The 24,292-nt window shown below is 34.4% G+C and overlaps 1 long non-coding RNA gene across 1 annotated transcript in view; it reads right to left on the bottom strand.

Moving 5' to 3' along the window:
• Positions 1–813: 813 nt before the first annotated feature.
• Positions 814–24,292, bottom strand: part of LOC123553453 (uncharacterized) — a 29,125-nt gene continuing 5,646 nt past the window's right edge. The window contains exons 2-3 of the long non-coding RNA XR_008367417.1: positions 1,688–1,792; positions 814–1,189 (exon numbers count right to left, since the gene is read on the bottom strand). This is a non-coding gene — a long non-coding RNA (uncharacterized LOC123553453). The remainder of the gene's footprint in view (positions 1,190–1,687; positions 1,793–24,292) is intronic.

Here is a 24,292-nt window from a genome sequence, read left to right as displayed (position 1 = left end):
TACGATCTTCTTTAGATCCGGATAATATGAAGTTATATTTAACGTGCTTTTAGATCCAGGAAAATTGAAGTTATATTTGATATGTCTGCATTCTTCAGGAGACATGCCTCCAGATAAATCTACTTTCTTATTACGTCATTATTATTACGTTAGTATCAAATGTTTTGTTAAAAATTGTAAATATACATTATGACATAAACCCGGAAAAAAATTCAGCGATAATGTCCGCTAGGTTAAAAGTTCGCTATTTTAAATATATAAATTGGTGCGCGTTACAGAATTTTTGTGATAAATGGCCATATTTTAGGATTATTTAATTATGTATTCATAATCTATTCTATTATTTCGATTGTAAAAAAACAATGTTCGTTCGCGGGCGTTATTTTAAAGTTTATCTATTTGTATATATCTTTTTCCATTTTTCATACAGTCAGTAAGTAAATATAATTAAGTACAAAAAATATTAATGGCATTATTTCAGGTATATACTTAGCAAATCTGAAAGGGAAAACAAGTCAGAAAGGAATCAAGCATGAACAGTAAATAGGAAGATATATCCAGCCAGGTAACTAAATATTGTCCGAATCAAATTGCGACACGCAAAATGACAGATTAACTGTTTATTACTGTCTCGGAGACGCACGGGATAGTCATAAAATACCGGTATTGCCTGTTTAATTTCGACGCATAATTTCGTAAAGTAGTGGCTCGAAGTATAATAATTCTAGGTGTCTATAAACAGTAAGTTTTCTTATTCAGGTATTGTCATTGTATACATTTCAAAAGCAAATATAACGCAGAATTACATTAATTTATTAGAAACAGTTACCTGGTGGACAACCATTATCTGTGCCGTAAATACTGAAGTTCAAGTCTGGCCAGGGGCCAATATCTGAAATGTTGCTTCTGAGTTTATAACAAAAACCTAATTTCAGATAGTTTGGAGTGGCAGGAAAAAATAGGTGCCTCTCTGGCGTACTAAAAACATGTTCTTCCGTTACGTTAACAAACTTTGTAGTTGCTTCCTTAGCTACATTTCTAGTGAGCACATGCACAGACTGGGCTGTTTTCCACTGAATCGAAAGGAAACCTTGCCGCCACCCATGATTAGAGGATTCTGGACATCCATGTCGTGTCATCGGTACAACATAAGGACCTGCTGGCCATTGGCTAACGCTCTCCTCTGTATCTATTGTAAAGATTGTAATAATAATAATGTTTGCAATTATAACATGAGAAAGAAAATGAAAAAGGTGAATACCAAATCCATTGATAATGATAAAAAATTATTATTACAATAAGGATGAAAACATTATTGAGAACTACAATAATAATTATGAATAAGATAATGTTAATAAGAACTTTACTGCCATTTATTGATACTATAATCTATTGGTGATATACTATCCCTATATTTCTAATTCTCCTACTACAACCACTTCTTCTTGTGCTAATACTAATGCGTTTTCTGTGTGTGACTGCTTTTATCGTTACAACGTTTGTACCTGCTATATGATTGCCGGTCTTACAAATTTACTGATGATGCCGCAACCAACTACCACAATAACTGCCGCTGATACACTAATGGTGTAACAGAGAAAATAAACAACAAGAACATACATTATTGAAATCTCTTATAAAAATATTCTTGCTACGAGTTAACCATACTATGAAAGTCAAAAGTTACCAGAAATAAAGTCTTCACAAATTATGTTGTGGTCCATCTTTTGCACGCATTTCTTCAGTGTATGTGTTTTGGCCGCAATACTCGCTCGTGACGTCCTAACTTGTTCTGTAAGTAATTTATCTTGTTTTCAACACATGTTGAAACACATTTTTGTTTCTTTTCATTTGTTTGCAGGTATACATTCTATTTGTCTATGTTTGATGTTTATGTCTAACTACATATCTACATACTAGTAGTCGAGAGATGAACTGTTATGAAGTTAATTGGTATGACGATTGTGGTACGTATAGTTCGTAATTACATGTGTTGCATCTTTATTCCTAAGACAATCTTCAAACAGTGACACACGAACCATGTTAATTTAATGAAAGTATTTGGTTGTAAAAACAAACATGATACAATTCTTACTACGAACAGTAGTATTTGGGCCTCTTGGGCCCCACCAATGCACATGCTTGAGAATGCCCGTGCGGCGGCATTTTGAATTCTAGTTTTAGAATGACATCATTTTTCTATGTTAAGAATGAGCTCACTCTGCTATCTATATCTCCCTGAAGTATATAGAGCCGACCTATATACCTATCGAGGACGTGTTCGTGCACATTGAGGGTCAGCCCTACACGGGGAGATAACACGAAAACAAAAGCTATACGCATGCGTAAAAAGAACCTCTCGTATAAGTAACAGGGAGATATAGATAGCAGAGTGAGCTCATTCTTAACATAGAAAGGTGATGTCATTCTAAAACTAGAATTCAAAATGGCCGCCGCACGGGCATTCTCAAGCATGCGCATTGGTGGGGCCCAAGAGGCCCCAATACTACTACGAACAAGTCTATGGTTTTCGTTTTTAAAACATTAGAACTGTTTACTTCAATTTCATGTTGTAACTTTGTTTTCAACAAAAGCAAAATAACAAGTAGAACATTCTGAACCTCTACTAAATATACATTTTAAGTCTTACAAGAATATGAAGATTGATTTAAAAGCAAGACTTCTTTTGTCTTTTTCTGCACAATGGAAACCCTCTTCCTGATAAAATTCATGAATAGTGGGCATCAATCATTAACTACTACAGCTCTTGAACACGTTAAGAGACCTATTGAATATATTGAATGGATCGACTTGACGTCATAATATGAACTGTACAACCAACTGACAAGGAACCTCTGACGAGCAGCTACCTCCTCATAGCAACAAAGTTATTCCTCCAACCTGTTTATTTTTAGGTCATTATAATCTCCGATAAGCGTTTTCTCTCCACAACGACAAACGGCAGTCAAAAAATGTTCCCTGTTTTTACTTTTACTTCCGAGAACAGGCAATGGAAATAAAGTGGGCTATCTTTAGAACAGCTAATTTGACTGATCACGAGTCTAAAAATAATATTTACTTCTATAGGACTCAGTTCCGTTTACACAATGTACTTGTGTTAGGATGAAATACAGTGAAAGATAATGAAATCGAAAACATAACACTGTAGATACTAATTTGATTTAGTGTAGAAGAAAATGTTCAATGAAAGTTTTACCTGACCATTTAAGTACTTAAATTTCAATGTTAAATGCAAAATAATGGATCATTATACTTTTAGCTACTTTTGTACTTTCCTTAAGTTCTAGACATTCTATGAATTTGGCTTTGCAAGGTGTTAAATACCAAAGATTAAACAAACACAAATTTCAAAAAGAAAACGCCATTCAAAGAAAACATCCACACTTATACACTTGGTGTAATTGTGTTACTAACAAGAGCTGTCGGAGGACAGCAACGCTCGACTATTTAACAGCCTTGTCGCTTGAATGAATAAGAAAGTCGAAAAAGGGGCATAATTTAGTAAAAAAGTAAAATAGGGTTATGGAACCTGCAAAGTGCTTATCAGCTCATGACAGTGGACAAGTGTATGAAGTTTCAATCCATTCCCATCAGTGGGTACTGAGATACCAGCTTACATATAAGAATTTAACCCAAAAACTCCTAAGTTGAAAAAGGGGCATAATTTTGTAAAATGCAAAGTTGAGTTATTGATCCTTTGCACTGCATGTCATATCATGACAGTGAACAAGTGTGTGAAGTTTCAATCCTTTCCAATTAGTGGATACTGAGATACCAGCTTACATACAAAAACTTAACCAAAAATTTCTATGTTGAAAAAGGGGCATAATTTTGTAAAAAAGCAAAATAAAGTTATGGGACCTGCTTTGTGCATGTCAGATCATGACAGTGAACAAGTGTGTGAAGTTTCAATCCATTCCCATTAGTGAGTACTGAGATACCAGCTTACATACAAAACCTTAACCAAAAAATTCTAAGTCGAAAAAGGGGGATAATTTTGTAAAAAAGCAAAATAGAGTTATGGAACCTGTGCAATGTAAGTCAGTTTATCAGAGTGAATAAGTGTGTGAAGTTTCAATCCATTCTCACAAGTGGGTACTGAGATACCAGCTTACATACAAAACCTTAACCAAAAATTTCTAAGTCAAAAAAGGGGCATAATTTTGTAAAAAAGCAAAACAGAGTTATGGAACCTGTGCAATGTAAGTCAGTTTATCACAGTGAATAAGAGTGTGAAGTTTCAATTCATTCCCACAAGTGGTTGCTGAGAAACCAGCTTACATACAAAAACTTAACCAAATCGGGACGCGGACGCGGACGCCGACGCATGGGCGAGTCCAATAGCTCTACTATTCTATGAATAGTCGAGCTAAAAATGGATAGATTTTCTAAATAGATACACTAAAGCCTGGTGTCGGAGGAGTTGTGTACGCCTGATAAAAAAGCAGTTGTTGCTTTTCCGGTCCCGAATGTCTGCATTTTGGTCGTCTCTAAACTGGCAGCTAAGGCACGGTAATCATTTGCCTCGTCTATGAATTGAAGCCAAAACTGAAGATTCTAATTATCTTCCTATTTCTGGTACAAATAATAAAAATGATTTCTTATTTCAAAACCTATTATTAGCATTGTTTTGAAAGTAATCAAATCAGAATAGAATATTTTTACAACATGTAATGAATCTGAGTCAGATTTGTGGATAATGCCCGTTGGTATATGGGACTTGAAGAAATAGTCCACACCTCAATCACATCGAAATGAAAATATGAGTTATAAAATAAAATAATAAATACACGCTGGAATCAGATAGATACAGTAATAACCAAATATTAAGGACCCCGTTTCTCGACTCTTACGACCATAAAAGGAGAAGATATAGTTCCAATTGTTTTCACTCACAAGTTGTTTCAGATTCACATGGGGCAATTAAATTGACACATGATTCAAAACTTGTGACCCCAATCAAAATAAGCATGATGTCACAATAGCTCCAAGATTATGTCCCAGCATACTATTTGATACAAGGCTTTCAGGCGGGTTTTTCATAGGGCTTTCAGGAAGCATGTTTTTCGTTTTCGTGTTCTGAAATCTGATAAATTTCCCGATCTTATGGAACAAAACTTAGTCAAGGGTCCTTACACTAAAATCATTTTCAAATAGGCAAGGAAGCCCCATAGGTCTTGTTCCAAAAAAGGTTACTGTCTAAATTATCCGAAAGGCTATTGAGTTAAGGACTCAAGGATCAATCTTAGGTCGTTTGCTTTTTTACGTTAGAGACATTACCGAGACTCTTTTAAGTATATCTCGACTGTATGCTGCCGACAGTTCATTCCCCGTTAGTTTTGACAATCTTGGGTATATCTAAACAACACCAAACCACGATTTACATATGATATCAAATAAGGCTCCAAATGGCTAGTAAATTTTAATTCCTCTAAAACAGAAGCTATGTTCTTTCACTCTGGACTAAAGAAACATTGCAAGACCCTCTTTGCAATATTCAGCTCAGTTATCTTCGAACACAAAACCATTGTGAGTTTTTTTTTTGATTTCGTGGCGATGGTACTTGGCGTACACATATTTCAAGCATAGCTTCTTCAGCATCTAAAGTATGAGGAAAAATAACAGTTTTAAAATTTAAATTTAAAGGACTATCCCTCAATCAAACTTAAATCTCCTACGTACATTGTAAGGCCACGTTAGAGTATGCCTCTATTATTTTAGGATAAGTGTACATCATACGGAAACAAATCGTTTGAGAAAATGCAACATAATGGCTAGAACAGTAACAAGATATGCTTATATAAATAATATGATAAATGAATTGGTTTTATTTCATAATCCGATAGACGTTAATTACAACAACTATTTCTTATTTTCAAATACAGTAATGGCGATTTACTAAACTACTTGAATGAACTTTTACCTAGTACAGTTAAAGATACAAATTCATACAACCTGAGAAACTATAACGATTATGAAACTGCTGTCCGACGTCTTGAAATTTATTCTAGATCAGTACTACCGTCTTCTATTACGCTTTTGAATGTCTTACATATAAAAAGTCAGAATTTAAACACTCTCTTCTTATTCGAAAGAAAGCTGATAAAACCATTTAACCCATCCGTCGTTCCAACATATTTTCTGGTAGGTGACCGTTTCCTGCAAGTGAATCTTGCCCGAATACGAAACAAATGCAGTAGCCTAAACAACGATTTATTCAACAATCATCTGCATTATAATCCACAATGAACGTGCGGCACTTTGTATGAAGATGCTAAACAATTATTCTTACGCTCTCCGTTATACATAAACCAAAGACTTCAATTATTCACCAGTACTATACAATATCATCCTCTAAACAGTCAAAAGCTACGGTGTTCGTATTGATCATTTATCCGAAGAAGACAATAATATTCTACTCTTTACAAAGAAATCTAGCGATTTAATACATTAACCAGACGCTTTGAAGCTTCCAGTAACTAATGTTTTTTTTATATACCATAAACAATAATTGTAGGTACTCAGTGGGGCACAAGAGGCACAAGGAATCGAGGGTGATCATATTCCAATATAAGACTTAGTATCTTCATTAGTTTTTTTTTCATTTTGTCTAGACATCGAAAATTTGTATCATTATTCTCTGTATAACAATGCATTTTTATATTAAATGAGCCGTGCCATGAGAAAACCAACATAGTGGGTATGCGACCAGCAAGGATCCAGACCAGCCTGCGCATCCGCGCAGTCTGGTCAGGATCCATGCTGTTCGCTTTCAAAGCCTATTACAATTAGAGAAACCGTTAGCGAACAGCATGGATCCTGACCAGACTGCGCGGATGCGCAGGCTGGTCTGGATCTTTGCTGGTCGCATACCCACTTTGTTGGTTTTCTCATGGCGCGGCTCAAATTATAGATCCATCTGTTATGTTACAAAAATGTAACCTGGGGAAGAGTCGACGCTGTAGCTGGACAAACTTTAGGCTGAACCCTTTTGCCCTTGATTTCAGTATAATTATATGTTCCTTAACATGCTTTTCAAAAAATATATATCTGTTAAAATAATACATGTGTATATTTCTATTACAAACATGTATTGATTCCTTTGAAATGAAAATTATTTAAACTATCAGATTTATGGAGCTAAAATAACACTTAGTTTAAATGGAAACCCGTTTATCATTAGACAAACATTTAAGCTTAAAGAAGTTGCTGCACGTTGTTCATGTTTGTCAAAGAAAAAGGTCTGAAAGGAATTGCATTCACTCTAAGATTAATTGAATTTCGGGTGCTGCCTTTTGGCGTTGGACTGACTATTTAATCCTTGGAGATTCTGGGATCGGTATTAAGGATGAAAGTTATTGATTGGCGGTTTTACGATCTGACAATCATGCGGTTGTATACATTCTAAATAAACAAACTTCTAAGCACCGTGATTTTACGAAGCTAGTTAGCTTGTTTGCTATAGATTTATCAACTTGACTGATTTGATTAGAGCTAAACATCTTCCGGGTAAATCCAGTGTTTATATTACCTGATCTTCTCACCCGTTTATAGGTCATACAGCTTCGTCAGTTGGCTCCTAACATGTACATACACGACATAATAATACAGAAAACTTGCAACTACGACACGAAAGAATATTGAATATGTCCCTATGTTCCTATGCAAAACATAGTTCTAGAAATGCTATTAAGCAATAAAGTAGGTTTAATGTTACCTTCTATCCGGATAAAAAACAATTTCCCGCTCCCATTTGACAGGTTAGCAAAACTTATTGATAATGCAGTTTTCAATGACACTAGACAAATACCGACTTCAGTTACTTCTAGAATATTTCCTGACTTCTTGGATTACCTATCCCATCGTTTGTTTAAGGACTTACAATCTTCTTGAAAATAGCGACGAAATAAGTTTGGTGCTTTCTTTACAAACGTAAAATTACTTTCACTCTAACATTTGCACTGTTAGAAAACAAGATGTTCATTTCACTTGCCAATAAAGGTTTATGCTTATAATAATTTTAAAAGTAATATTTGTATCAGTCTGTTATTCTAATGGTACGTATTATTATGTGGATTTTGGTTAATTTCACGTTATGCTTTCATTTTCTTTGCGAATGGAAACTTTGCCCGGACTACTCAAACAGAGAAAAATCATCCTTAAAAATTCAAAATAACATATCTTTAAAATTATCCAACGCTTTATTAAAACAAAAATGGTTACAGGGTTCTAGTGCGAGGTCCTGCTTATAGATAGTGTTTGTTTTAGCCACTTATAAATACTTCTAACCTTTAATATTGCCGAGGCAATAAGTTCTTTTAAAACTACACCAAGCTGCGTATACAATATTTTCGGGTCACTAAAATTGTTTCAATTCATGTTTTTTTTCCTTTTACAATTTGTTTTACATGTACGCCCTTTGTATTGCATGTACGTTTAGAACACTTTGTATTAGCCTGGCTAAAAGCCCAATATGTCACCCACTTAAAATAAAGTTATTTTTTTACTGTTATTATTTTTACTATTATTATTGTTATTATTATTATTGTTGTTGTTATTGTGTTCTTATAAATAAATATGGCTATTAAAACAAATAGTCTTTACGGAAATACATTTTATCGCCTTAGGAATATTCATAACGAAAATTAATCTTTTAATATTTTCTAAAAATCAAACAAACCTCCTAAGACAATCAACCAAAGAGCGATCGTCATTTCCAAAGAAAGCATCTTTTTTCTATTCATTTCATTATTATTAGTCACTTTTGTACTTTACCAAGCATTTGATATACTTTATGCCTGAAGATGGCTGTCTGGCACGGTTTTATCCAAAGTTTCTCTATCGGTAGAGGTCTCATTTATGAATCAACCAATCCTATACATCTTATGCAAATTTCATCAGAAATATTTATCAATATCATAACAACAACGCCATCTATTACTATTGAAGCAATATGCGCATTAGTTTTAAAATAATATTATGTTTAATGTGAAAATCTATGATTATATATTGGATAAGTGAGGAACAAATATAAACAAGCGCCACTTTACTTGCATAATGTATTCAATAAATTGTGTAAAACTGTTTAAAAACATTACAAAATTTAAGTATTTCCCATAGTCATAAGATATCAGCGACTTTTCTGATCGTGTTCACATTTTTTCATAAACTACATACTATCATAAAACACTACATTTGAAAAACGAGTAGGTTCACCATTTATAAACAACAACACAGCCTTTCCAATCACTATTGATCAGCAATAAAGGTCCCCTAGCGGAATATACTGGTTTTATTATAGTTACCACAATTTTAGACTAAAGTATTGTTTTTCTGTTGTGTCTACCATAATATCTGTATACTGTACAGTTTCCATGCTTCAGTATAGTTTATAACATTTTCTTCCTGTCTCTAATGAATGTTTTGTGTCATAAATCATTTCAATAAAAATTACTCAGCGAGTACCATCTTGAAAGTTATTTTTTCGTAGCTGTTTCAGCCTAATTTTGACCTATTTGAAGTCAATTGATAATTCTTCAGCCATAAAACACAGCGGGGTGAACAGAAATAGATACATGCGTATTTTTGCCAGCTAATTAATATACCGTTCCTCAAAACCTTCGTTGCAATTCAGCAGATTATTACATAGATACGGTAGATACTTCTCTAATGACGTTTATTGGAGAAGCAAAGATTTACTTTCGAAAGTTCCAATCGAACGCCATATATCCGATTGGATTTTGGAAAAAGTCCAATTGGACAACTTTTTTTAATCATCTTTTTTGTCAAAAGCCCCTGAACTACCATCCAAACTAAAGTAGAAGTTTTCTAAGTCACTTAGAAATGGTTACTAAGTGAAGTTTACCAAAATCCTGGTTTTGCAAAGGTATCCTGGTGGCTGTTAGAAGATTACGGTAAGTAATTATTCACGCTATATTAGAGTTTTACCTGAATTATAATTGATTTTGGTACACAAATCTTGGAACTCCAAATTTGTGTAAATTTTTATGTATAGTGTAGCTGGCGTTTGTGGTGGGTGCGACTATCTGCGCAAACTCTGTAATGTACTTGCGGATTGATTCCAGCCGCTTGATAAAACTAATAGCAATAAAATTAAGTGTTTGATATTTCACTGAATCACAAAATGCTTGGTTTATCTACCGAAAAGTGTCAGAAATAATTTAAAACTGCATAAGAATTTTCGAACTCGTGCAAAGCGTCATAATTTTGTCTTCTGAGACTGTTATCTATCTATACTGTAACAATTTACTGCAATCCAACATTTTCAATATATCTAATCCCACCCTACCAACGCCAAATATCTTTTATTAAAGATATTGCTTGTTTAAACTTGCTCTTTAAATGAAGTCATTAAAGTGAAATGTTTCCAGACTATTATGAAGATAATTGTTGCACTTGTCATTATACGACATTATAACTCGCCGAACTAACTTCCGGGTTAGTATATTTTGCAGTGTTATGTCGTATTGTGCTTTTTCCACTATTTCGTTCCCTAAAAACCCTTTTAATTAATTATTCATCTAAATCATTTCAACATAAATTTACGTAAGCTATTGATTTACGTAACATATCGTCAACGTGAAATAAATCATAACGAAAATTATAAGTAAATATATATTATGTACTGCTTCGAAAATTAAATAACTTCCATAAGCATTATATTATCACAACTAAAAGCAGCGGCAATGTTATTTACTTACATTACGCATGAAGAAAGAAGTCCACTAAGAATGAATATTCGTAAACGGGAATATTCAAAAGAGGCAGCATCGTCAGATGTGTTATAGGTAGTCATCTGGGAAAAAAGTAATATTTGCAGAACATCTGATTAAAAAACAGATATCAAGTAAATATAAAAAGAAGATACTTTGGAAACAAAGTATTATGTACATGTCATTCTCTATTATGCACCATTTGTTATTTTTTCTATATCGTTGTTTGATGTAAGGCCTGCCCTAGTTTCGAGACATCATGTATGGTGATAAATTATATATATTCAATGGTTTTCTTGAAGTTTTTAACATTATACATAACAGTACCATTGCTATGGTAATAATTATGTTAATAAAAATACCAGCCAGTGAAAATGAACAACAACAACAACAACAACAACAAATCTCTATTTTAAGCCCTTATGAAAAGAATACTCTTGGTAAATTATACCATAAAATTCAAAGTTACATTTTAAACTTACCAGAAATAAAGTCTTCACATATTATACTAAGGGCCATCTTTAGCACGCATTGCTTTGTGATGTCCTGACTTATCTTGTAAACAATTTATCACGTCTTTAAAATGTTTTAACAAACGACAATAAAAAATCGTACGTACAAATGTATATATTTACAAGCAGTTATTATACTGTTATATTATAATAATGTATAACTCAAAGTAAACATTTCTTCTGGTATACAATTCGGGAGAATTGCTTGTGTTCAAGTCGGCCTAAATCATATATAATATATTTGTTTGCCTATTGTAAGCAGCATATTTCATCAAGCTGGAGATCATAGGTTAACCGCCAGTTTAGGTCATGGTCGTAAAATGAACGATGCCATGCGCTCTGACGGACATTATCCGCTAGACGGACGATTACTGTACATCGGCAGTTACCTGTTAGAGCAGCTACTGATGTCTGGACGGTGAAAGTACGATCGCCCTTCGATTTTGAAGGCTTTGAATAGAAATCCCATTAATACTGTCAGCGCCTTATTTAAGCAAGCACTATCCCAGGGCTCTTCCAATTATCGGACGATGTGATATCGAGTTTAACAAAGACTAAAAATACTCCCGCTCGCCGTTGAATTTGAACTTTTCCCGGATGCAGTCCAATGGGCTAAATTAAACTATACTGCCGTCCGATTTAACCTGCTACCAGGTAGGCGCTGGAAAATTGTGCTGGATTATCTCCCAAATACTCGCCGTACGGCGGCAGATCGCCATCTGTGATTTTTGCTTAAGCCTGTGTTCAAGACATCTGACTTGTCGTGTTTTCCTGTGTATTTTTAACTCTTGTCAGTTGTCAGTAGCTTAAAAGGCGTGGACAACTAATTAGTTGATCGAATTCGTATTTAGTACAGTTGTTCTTCACTTCATCAGCATATTCAAAAATATGTCTTATAAAGTAATCTACTTAGGTAGAGCTATGATCAAATGAAAATTTCAATTTTCACTTAATATAATATGTAGAATACCAGAAGCAACCATTTGAGAGGATTCCACGGATATGTTTGTGTTCAGTTACATATTTATGCGTCTGTATGTTAACTTCTTAATTTTGGCAAGAAATGGTTTCATATTGGACAATAAACATCTTAATATTTAAGTCTTTTAACTAGAAAGGATATCACCACATTTGACTGTAAGGTAACATTCATATTCACACACTGGCCATAGCTTTATCAGATCAAGTGGGTCCAACATTGTTTGAGCGGTGAATTTTACGCAGATCAGATGGCGAAATATGGCCGATACTATAAATTTCCTGTCTTGAAAGTATGATTTTAAGGAATTTCTACTCGTTAAGTAACGACTCAAATAAAAACGATGGATGCACCTTGAGCGCAAATGTGTCCACTTTTTAGCACATGTGTCCATTTAGCTGAATTTGTGCCCTTTATTCAAACACTTCTGTACAGTCCGACGGGAGAAGGAGATTTTTGACAGTTTTTGACAACATCGCATCAAATATAGCGTTTATCGGAAACAAGTAGTTATTAAAACATTTTTCATGTAAAGGGCTACCTCTTAAGTTATTAGACCCTTTATAGTGATGTTTAAGAAATGGCATTTGCTTGGTATATTCTTACAGTTTACCGTGCTTCGCACTTTGTTGCAGATTTTTAAAAACTTTTACCGTGCCGTTTTTTATAAATTTGTGTTATTTATGGTATTTCCTCAGGATCAAGTAGAGACAAATTTCAAAGTGGCAGCCTTTATCTAAAACATTTGCAGAGATTTCATTATACCATTATTTGTTTTTATGAAAGAAACATCAAACTACATGTAATAGTAAACAATTATAAAACTTGAAATAAAAATGTCAGTATTATTTTTCTCTAGGGTACCTCAAGTAAAGGGATTTAATGAGACCAAATTCTAGCTCCAACATTAAAAACTTAAGGTCGAATCCTGCGGGTCTGTTTGAATTTTGCTCACTTCATTCAAAAATACATTGGGCAGAAGTAAAGCTACATACATTTCTAACAATATGTAATCTAAGAATAGGCAAAATAGAGAACTTTTTACGCATTAACTCAATATTTTTAAAGAGTCTAACTCCATCCTTCTGTTCAAGAGGTAAGTTCATTTCAACAGCAAGAAATAGCTTATCAAAATATTTTTTCCACTTTTGTACAATCAGTCAATAACGAGTATTGAAAGAAGTAAAAAGTTACTAGAAAAAAAAGAAAAATAAGGTGAAAAACTTTTGGTCCCGGTGGGGCTTGAACCTACGCCACCACCACCCCCCCCCCCTCCCCTTTGAAAATTGCAGACAAAGTAGGTTTATGGTAGGAATTGAATACTCTTTAAAAAGGAGGTACTCTGTTATGGGCCTAATACCTTAAAACAAAGCGTATGTATTTTCATAGAATTATTCGTGTTTGTTTCTGAAAAGTCGGCCAAAAACCCGATGCAACGCAGTTTCGAGTGGGTTGCTACGCAACGCAATCAAGTCCATACCGGTCTGTGTCTTACTTGCGAAGTCATATCCGTCTTACAAAAAGTCATTAGAGCCTAGCCATAAAAATCTTATACCTGTATTTCGTTATTAGCATATAAAACGCATCAGGTACTTATTCATAACGTTGCTTTAACACTATACTCAAACTATTGATATATAGCATTTTAATTGACTGTAAAATGTTATGCATATATATATATTTGTTTTTCAATCATGCGCACCATAGCTTATTTTCGTAAAACTGGTCAAAGAGTTAGCATCCAGTTTTTAACATCATTTTGAATGAACAAAACTGGAAACGTAGACATCTACTGGCTAATGAACAGTGTTTCTTGTGATAATTAAGTGATGCCCTATGGTTATATTTATTTCCACATTAATGTTTTTGCACTCATAAAATTCAAGTTGTCTGTGCACACACCGCATGTGTTCATTTAAATATCGTTTCTATTTTATTTTCCCCAGCAGACTTCACATTCACAACGGAAGTTTAGTCCGCATGCTTGGAACATTAGTTGCACTTTTGTTTCTCTTCATGAACTTTGGAATGTTTCCCTAGCGCTGATGACGTTAGGTAGAATTTTTCACATTTACTACACTGAATCGTGAATTATAGCGTGTTGATAAAGTGGATTTTGTCGTAAAGCATTTATCGCAAGTTTGGCACATAAAGGACGGGTTTGCCATGTCATGATGCTTTAAATAATTTATGTACACTTTGTTTTTTAAGACCCTATGCCACAAATGGCACATTCATGAGGCCTGTCCCCATTATGTGAAGTTGTATGTCTGTTTAGAGTTTTCTGATGCTTATATGACTTCCCACATGTATAAGTGGCCATGTGAATTTTGCTCGCGGAATGATTGCATCCCTACAGGAAATATATCTTGAACATAATTTCATAAAGAAATGATAAAGAGGATCTATCTTTCTTTTGACCCCGTATGCGACGAGTCGAAGATATAATAAACGGGGTCACAAGAATGTTACCAGCTTTCCAACGTTTACTTTGGAATATATATAGTAAATTTTGGAAATATGTTGGTTATAAATTTGTTCATTTATACATATATAATTGATTTACTATTGTTGCGTACATTTATGTTGGAATACTATATAACCTGAAATTTCTTTAGAAAAGAAAGGAAGCTGAAAGATCATTTGGTGTTTTACTATTATTGAAACACCATTTTTGCATCAGCTTTATTTTGCAAGATTTTAGATTTAAAAAGACCTTAGCAAAACAGTAAAGGAAGATTGAAATTTATACTCTAAGAAACAAGTTTTATCAGTATTATATCTAACTTTCGACGAAATTAAAGTATGACATCATATAAACCCTGTCTTGAAACCTCACAAAATTGATAGCAAACAACAACAACATCAAAAAAATGGAAAAAAAAACCACAACAAAATAATGTTTTTCTCGTGCATTACCAAAGCATAAAAACATTACTTTTCTAATATTTATCCACACTTTGGCGAACGGTGAATATTCTTACAAGGACTACAACACCAAATATTTATATTTGTTTTTCTGTAAGTGAACAAAAAACATTCCAAGTATATAATGTGTCAACTCATATATTCAAGTGTTAATTGTTATGTTATAAACTCACAATTTACAAGCTAAATTCATGTCAATATTTAAGGCTTAAGTAATAAAAGTTCAGTTATCGTCTATCAGGTTAAATCTCTGGCAAATAAAACTATACATTTCAAAACAATCCATGTTAAAGCTTATTGAGTGAGTCATTATGTCTCCCACAACACAGTGGTGTAGGGGACATATTGATGTACTCCAGTTTGTGTGTCTGTGCGTCTGTCACAAAGCTTGTCCACACTCTAAGTCAAACATTTCTCATCCGATCTTCACCAAACTTCAACAAAATGTGTCTGCCGATAAGTGCTCGGCCGAGTTCGATAACTAGCCAAATCGGCCTAGGCAATGCGGAATTATGGGCATTGAATTACAAAAAATGGATCCATTCATGTAGACCATCCGGAGAAACTAGTCATATTTCATTGGACAGCGCTGTCACAAAGCTTGTCCGCACTCTAAGTCGAACATTTCTTATCGGATCTTCACCAAACTTGAACAAAAATGTGTTTGACCATAAGACCTCGGCCAAGTTCGATTATTCAGTTCACCTCAGGCATTGTTTGTTGTGAATCACCATACATCAAGATCCGATCAATCAGTTAAATTGAGATTGAGTGATTGACAATAATTATTTTATACATTACCAATCGTTTTAAAATCATTTATTTTCAAATCAGTCGGCAAAGAAGCCCATAGGAAAATTTATACTATATTTTATATACCGAGCTAGGCCGTGCACGCTACAAATGAATCAAATGCCACGTGCAGATTTATGTCAAGAAAGTTATTCGGAGAAATCGTTCCTTTGCTTCTAGCAAGTTCATTGATACTGGACCTTCTGTGATTACGCTGTGTAAAAAAAATGCCTTGTTAGAGGATACGATGCGAAAATCGTGAAGCACAGTGCATGTTTAGTGATTGACCCATCTACAGTTAATTGCTACGTTTTCCTATTTGATGGTGCGATGACTAATAAAATGTAAGATTCCATGATGATTTACTCCTTAAGGTGGGTCGATACCTTATTCGTCAAATATGACATTCCTTCCGATTTTGATGAAACTTGGTCCAACTATAGCGCTATGGTTCCTTTTTTTGTTTTTCAGTCGTCTTGGCAACAATAAATAATCAGTTATGACGTCATGAACGTCGCAACGTAGGGCGCCAAAATGCCCGAAATCCGCCGTAATAGGTCTTCTAAAATATCTAATCAAGATTTAAAATAAGCGAAATTTCACAATATGATACTTTATCTAATTCACATGCGGACTAGTGTGTTTTAAGTGGTATCGCATCACAGTTCAACGGACATTTATAATTTTATTGAGCAACCCATTTCCTTCTGATATAAAATTTTGACAAAAAAATCGGCAAATATACGCGAAAATGACATCTTTAAAAACCTACAAGCCCATTAAAAGTCTGATATTCAGCACAAGTGATCAATTTGCAAATGAAATGTCAAATAAAAAAGGGAACTTTACGTTTTCAGTTTTTCACAATATTGTGTTGAAGACAAACTGTCCTTCCAATTTTTGGACGTAAAATGCAACGTTTTATCGACGTTGCTTATTGTTTGCATCGTTGCGCTTTGGACGTTTGCATTATATCTTAGGTCCATTTCAACTGTATTCATAACTTTGGGAAATTATTATGCATCAGTCTTTCTAATATTGACGCATTACCAGCTATCTGGGTTTCATGCAAGGACATTTTCCTTCCTTTTTAACTTCAAGTGGCTACTTAACTGACCGCGATACACGGAACGTAATTTTGACATCACCGATCTAAGAAATATGATCTTTCCTTTTATTTATTTTCATTTAACATTTCTTTTTTTTTTTGTCTCGTTCCCGCTGAATTTGCAGTCAGCGTCCTTAATCCAGCCCTTCATTCGCACGTGTATTCTGTCTGGCATGTTGCGTGTATGAGTATCTTAGTAATGGCTGTTTCGCATACGCACCAAAAACTGAACCGGTGAAAAAAGAAATAGAATGTAGCTAAATGACATCGAGGCAGGCCGAAACGAAAACGTGTGAATTGAGTAATTTTTTTCTTGCATGTAAATCACTTTTCCCTAATATTAGTCGAATTTTTACATGCTGCACGACTACTTTAAACAGGCGTACAGATTCATCGTGCAATTCCACACAAAATCGTATGTTGATAAATCAATGCTAACGATTTCATTATCCAATGCCGACGGAATTGTTATATTGTCATCATCGATATTAAGGACTTATTACATACTCATTTCTATTCCCCGTTAAGTTACGCTGGTACCGGTGTCGCGTGAATATCACACGCGTGGTAATATCGGAAACGTCAATATTTTTCCATATATTGACGCCTGAATTTCATATCGGGTGCGTGACGTAATTCAGTTTGTGTTGTTGCACTATTTTTTCTGTTTAGTTCAGTATTGCCAATCCTATTCAGGCTATTGAACATATTTATGATATTTTCATAATATTTATACGTGTAGATGCGTGTGTAATAAAAAGGTAATTATTTTTGCATCGGGAAATATGCACTCGTTCTTCAGCGGAAGAATATTGCGCTCCTACTGAAGAACTCGTGCATATTTCCCGATACAAAGCTAATACCCTTATAAAATCTGCCTCGGGTATTTTGATATATTTGTGAAGCACTACCCGATTCGGAAACCTTTTTTTCCACAGCAAAATGTGTAAATCTCTAAGAAAACCAACAGTATAATATTCCCAGCAGCCATTCTCGTTCATAATTATGTGAAGTCACTAATGTTGCCTACAATTATATTTACTACAGAGTTACGCAAATGTTTTCTCTTCTAATACGTGGCTTAACATGTACTTGAACTATATTTTTTTTTCAGTTAAATTGCTTATGCATCACTGCAAAGTTAAACTGTAAAAAATCGCGAACATCGGTTTCTTTAAAATACCTGCCTGATTTGCAATATGAACTTATCTTCTGTTAGTTTCCAATCATATTTTACCCCCAGATTAATGTAAATAATAGACAGACCTATCATAAATAAGAGCATTTTTGCAGTTAGAAGTATTGATGACAAAGCCAGCATTGAAAAAGAAAACCTTTTAGAAAACTATATTTCGCTGAAGTAAAAAAAAAAGTGACATGCAAAATATTTCACACCTTTTCCTAAATATAACCAGTCTTACATTATTTCCATTATAGGTTAAACAGTATGTAGACAAAAAATCACAAGATACTTCCACGGTTTAGCCATGTAAAGGCACTGGCCTCCAGATTTACGCTTGAAGTTCAGTCATGTTTTGACAATTAGAACACGATTGTTTGTTCCTAATCTGTCTTAAACTACCAAATCAAGAGAGAAGTTTTAAAAACCTTAAGAAATAGAGTAATAATTTTTTATATCTATCTTTTTTCTTTTTTGTTGTCGTAGGATCTAGAGGTCAATGCCTTTAATTTAGTTTATACTAATTTGTTTTAGCTCGATTGTGATGAAAGCTTTCAAGCTTATTGGAATCACTCTCGAGTCCGCTTCCTGGAAAAACCAGTACTGGTGTCATATGAGAAGTCATGGTCGTGTCCCCAGTGGGGCTCGAACCCACAATGCCTTTAAAAGAAGTTTACTAAAACATGTACCGCGTGAAATCATTATTTTAAAAACGGATGTCTGAATTTCCATAAATCATGACTGTTCAAATAAATCACAAGTCTCGTCGGCGTCAGGGCATGAAGGCATGATACATGTATGTTTTAATGACACAACATGATTCTTCCAATACATGTACTATATTTCAGTAGAAACTGTACTAGATCACTATATACATTTTCGTACACTGTTCGGAAGATGTAAACGTCAAGCTGGAAACGTAATTGAAATTCGGCTTGAATATGCGTAAATATCGGGTCTTCTTGACAGATAGGGAAGCAGACGTTTCTTCTTTGTATTTTGGCGGGAAAACAGCTTGTGCCTTCACGATGTCCCTTCGGTAATAACTGAATGTTTATAGAAAATTACGTTTTGTCGTTATAATTTGGTGACTCTTAGACGTTTTTGAGATGTAAAAAGGGAAAACGGTAAATCCACAGACTCTCTCCATGTTTCGATTTTTGTACATTAAGTAATTGTAGGTGGTGGGAGTTAGTAGAAAGTTCATAATTATAGGTAGTGGGGTGGAGGAAAATCAAAAATCATGGGGAGTGGGGTTGGAGGAAAATCAAAAATCATGGGGAGTGGGGTTGGAGGAAAATCAAAAATCATGGGGAGTGGGGTGGAGGAAAATCAAAAATCATGGGGAGTGGGGTTGGAGGAAAATCAAAAAAGTATGGGTGGTATTTTTTTTCCAAAAATTGCCTTCTGACCCACCAATACAATTAATTCTATAACTGGCCTTATAACATTCACTTACTTTTATCAACTACGCACGATACGATATCAAAGTTTACAATTGATTTACCCTTAGTTATATTTGCTTATTATGTTTATTATGTGATCTCCTCGTACAACGAAGAAAAAACACATGTATAGATATGAAATTGCTATGGCGCGCTGTATGTACATGGCATCTAACGTCAAAACGTTGAGTTGTACGTCCAAAAATCGGAAAGACAGTTTGTCTTCAACACAATTTTATGAAAAACTGAAAACGTAAAGTTCCCTTTTTTATTTGACATTTCATTTGCAAATTGATCACTTGTGCAGAAAATTCAGACTTATAATGGGTCTGTAGATTTTTAAAGATGTCATTTTCGCGTATATTTGCCGATTTTTTGTCAAAATTTTATATCAGAAGGAACATGGTTTGCTGTATCAAATGATAAATGTCCGTTGTAATATGGTGCGATACCACTTCCACACACCCTAGTCCTAATATAAATTAAATAAAGTTTCAAAAATGTACAGTTGCGCTGATTTTAAATCATAATTAGGCATTTTAGAGGACTTAAAACGGCAGTATTTCGACATTCTGGCGCCCTACGTTGTGACGTTCGTGACGTCATCACTGATAACACATTGTTGCCAAGACGACGGAAAAACGGAAAAATAGTTTAGAACCATAGTGCTACAGTTGGACCAGGTTTCATCAAAATCAGAGGGAATGTCATATTTGACGAATAAGGTATCGACCCACCTTAATCCTACATGCAACGGACGGAGGAAGTTGATTTTGTCTTACAGTTTTCTTAGTCGTGCCCTTAAAAGTTAGGCTCTTGTTGCTCTGACTTCAGATAAGTTGTTGCGTAAATTGGTGTAATTACACCTTAAATTTACCTTAAATTTACGTTTTGCTTTATTTATATGTTATTTTGCACTAATGTTAGAGCCTTTCTCAGTGGGGATTTTATTTACATTGTGCTTTTAACTTGTTGAAAATAGGGTAAGTGCAAGGTTGGCATGCCCTAAATGCGTTTAAACCCCCAGTTTCCTTTATATATAGGATACTGACCGTTCCAAGGCGGTGCCCCTATTTTCAACTGGTTGTTTTTCTGTATTGTATTTCCTGTTGCGTATGTTTTCTTGTTTGTTGTAAGAGTTTTTCCGCCGCCTTACTCCCCCTATTGCCCTCTCCTTTCCCTTGCATTTACTTCTTGCATTCCCTTCTCCTTTACTTTTAGTAAGTTTTCCTGGCTCCCTTTTGTTTTGGACGCCGAGTCCTAAGACGGTACTTGATTTTCGTCCCTACTTGTGTGGGTGCGTTTTTATGCGTGCGAGTCTATAACGGTGCCCTACTGTTTATTTTTATGTGTTGCTTGTTAGCTTTTTTATGTTATTCAGTTGATCATAGTAACTGTTGTGTATTTATCTTTGGTACATGAGTGTCTGTAAAGAAGATGACATTCCCTTATATATTCGTCCTTGTTCAACTTTCCCTTCGGGTTCCTTCCACCCCACCCTCCCCCCCCCCCCCCCCACACACCCGATTTCGCCCCTTATTATTTCCTTCCTCTCCATCAATATTTAGCATAAATTAATATGTACTTATTCGATGTTTGAAGCAATCCGTATGAAATATATTTCCATGACAGCTTCTTTTTGTTGTGGGCCTACTGTGCGGGTCCGTGGCTCTGGGGCTGTGTTTTTGGTGCTATGTGCTTCAGAGAGATCTACCCTTACCTATTATCTTTTGTTATTTTTTTATATAATTCAAATGAACTAAAACAGTAAATTAAATAGTCAATTCAGCGGATTCATTAGGGATTAATATAGAATCAGATAAATCCTTTCATCTTTTAGAGAAATTAGACATAAAACCTTAATAAATAAATCCAAAAAACATATTACTGAGATAACAAAACCCTTGATACAAATAGGAGAAACCCGTTAATAATATGAGAAAACTCAATAAAGTTTATAGTTATAAATAAAGTTTAATAGCTAAAAGCGTTCGTTTTGATTATTTAGAAAATCCCGAGCGAATTGCGACAATGCTTTGAACTTTGAAATCTTAAATGAAATCTCAAAGTAATATTATTTTGAATTATTAAATCCTTTGTCATATGATCATATAAGTATAGCTGAACGTACCCCAACAATTACCAATCCTTGCTAAAAGCGTTCGTTTTCATTAATTTTAATTATTTAAAAAATCCCGAGCGTATTGCTACAATGCTTATTTTCAACTGGTTTTCTGACTTGTATTGTCTGTTGCGTATGTTGTCTTGATTGTTATAAACGTTTTTTCCTCCTTCTCACCCCCCCCCCCCCCCCCACACACACACGCACACACCTATCATCCCCTCATTTCCATTGCATTTACTCTCCTTTCTGCATCCTCTCCCCCTTTACTTTGAGTAAGTTTTCGTGGCTCCACTTTATTTTGGCTGCCGGAATCGTAAGGCGGTACACAATCTTTTCCTGCTTTTGTGTTCTTGTGAGTCTAAAGCGATGCCCTACTGTGTTCTTGTGTCTTAATTGTCTGCTTTTTCTATGTTAGTTAGTTCGGTTTTGTCGTGTGTTTATCTTTGGTACATGAATTTCTGCAATATTGTGGTTTACATTATAGTGTAACTGTGATTAAGGAACATAGCATTCTCTTTGTTTATTCATACTTGTTCTACTTTCCCTTCAACTCCCCCCTCCCTTTGTTTACCCATATCCACTTCTTCCCCCTCTATCTATAGCTGGCATAGATTTATATGTACTTGTTAGATTTTTGAAATAACCTGTCTGTAATATTTTTGCATTACAGCTTCTTTTTGTTGTGGCCCTACTTGGCAAATGCGTGGCTCTGAGGCTGTGATTTTGGTGTTCTGTGCTTCCGTTAAATTTACACTTTCCATATTATCTTTTGTAGTCACAACAGCGGACATTTAGTGCCATGGTAGCTGTAAAAGGTTGCCCCGAACTATGTCTCGGTGTTGCTATAGATTGACTGATTCCTTGGAATCATTTAGCATTCATTTGCATGGCTGGTGACTCATAGTTTGACGCCTTTTAATCATTTCGATCCTGTTTTTGACCTTGCACGCTTACTAAAAATCGAACGTAATTTTATTTGGGCGCTTTGCTTCTCTTATCAACAGATTTTATCCTAGCCATATTGAAGATTATGCATTGACCGGATATTTGATTTTTTTATTCAGAAAGTCCTACCTCATATTTTATCTTCTATTTGTAGGAGTTTTGAGACTTTGTAATTTTCTGAACTGTCAGAGGGTTTATAGAATTTCCCGTTGGATCAATTTCACAATTATCATGCTTGAAACGGATTCCATTATTATAATATTATATTAGGACTTTTAATATTAAATTGTATTTACTAAATGATTTTTAACGTTTTTGGTTTTGGTCTTTTGTTTTCATGTTATGTTCAAGAAAATGTTGTTCAACCATAATTCTTGTTTGATTTTTGACAAAGGGTTAATTCCCATTGATTTTCAATATCTCTGGATACAAAACGGCTCTTCCATTTAAAATAAAATGACTAGAATTATAAAAACAAATACTTATACAAAGAAAAATACTAGTTGTGTGATATCAAACGTGTCCAGTAGATACTTATCCTCCGTATTTACTAGCTATAATGTGGTGGCCGATGGCCATTTACCTTTATATTCTGATAATTCTAGAAGAACTATAAAAGAACTATAAACAAGAACTACACTTTACAACAATTATTTATAAGTACTGATTTCACCAATTAAATGACTAGAATTATAAAAACAAATACTTATACAAAGAAAAATACTAGTTGTGTGATATCAAACGTGTATATATATATGATTTTGGTATGAAACCGGTAGGTAGACAGTTTGGTAGGTTTTTAATTGTTAAATCTTTCCTGATGCGTGAGTTTTATTGCATACAGAATTATCATTTTTGTAACATCAACACAAAAATGTCACGAATTTTCAAAGATCGTATACTTGTGTTTTAACTTAATTTCCCAACTACAACTCATTCAAATGCTTTCACACTTCACACATGCCTTCAGCATCATTTTATGACCTCCCAGGACAAGTTACATTACACTAGCTGTTATTGTGTCAAAAAGGCCCATTTTTAACTTAGAATCTCAATTTAAAGGTTTGTTTGTAAGAACGTTTCTCAGAATGCTTCAAACTGCACATATGTATTTGTCATCTTAAGATAGCGGTAACTTCTTAGGACAAGTTACATAACTTCTGCTTTTATTTTTTTTCAAAATTATGCCCTTTTTATCTTAGAATTTCATGTTAACATTTTGCATGAAAGCAGGTTTCTCAAAAACTAACCTACCAAATGCTTTCAAACTTCACACATTTATTCGGCATCATGAGATGACCTGATGTGGCAAGTAATATAACTTCAACTTGTATTTTATCACAATTATGCCCCTTTGTAACACATTTTGTGACAGCTTTGCATGAATGCTTATTTCTCTGGAATGACTTGACCAAATACAAAATGTATTTAAAGATTCTCCGTACATCTTTAGCATCATGGAATAACCTCAAATGGCAAGTTTCATAATGTTTGCTTTTATTTTTGTCAAAGTGTGTCCTCAAC

The sequence above is a fragment of the Mercenaria mercenaria genome, chromosome 15 (genome assembly GCF_021730395.1).
Source record: "Mercenaria mercenaria strain notata chromosome 15, MADL_Memer_1, whole genome shotgun sequence".
NCBI classification, from domain to species: Eukaryota; Metazoa; Mollusca; class Bivalvia; order Venerida; family Veneridae; genus Mercenaria; species Mercenaria mercenaria.
This window is presented reverse-complemented; position numbering and strand designations above follow the sequence as displayed.